This window comes from Solanum pennellii, chromosome 3 (assembly GCF_001406875.1).
Source record: "Solanum pennellii chromosome 3, SPENNV200".
NCBI lineage: Eukaryota > Viridiplantae > Streptophyta > Magnoliopsida > Solanales > Solanaceae > Solanum > Solanum pennellii.
This window is the reverse complement of record NC_028639.1, coordinates 68068778-68069240: the sequence shown is the minus strand read 5'-3', so window position 1 is coordinate 68069240 and position 463 is coordinate 68068778.

Genomic DNA, 463 nt, shown 5'->3' with positions numbered 1-463 from the left:
CCACCCCCAAATAATAATAATTTTGATTTTAAAAAATATTTTCAATGTCATAAATTATTTTTTACTTAAGTAAAAATAAAAGATGTCTCTCAAAAACATTTTTCATTAATAAATTAAACACTAAAAATCATTTCCGGAAAATATTTTCTACTCACCAACCAAACATGAGAAAATAAGTCCAAAATCTACTTGTTTTCCAGGAAAACATTTTCAAGGAAAACATTTTCCATGGAAAACATTTTCCTCCATACCAAACACACCCTATATTTACAAGGTTTTCAAAAAGGGGGGCATTCTTGTTTGTTAAAAGAGTATATAGATTAGTGAAAAATACAAGGCTGCACTGTCCATTTGTATGAGGAGTTGTAAGCCAAACAGTTTAAATAAGCAATGGTGATAGCAAAACTCCGCCATAACAGTCATCTTAGAAAATACAAGATGCAGGAATCAACAAATGTTTAAA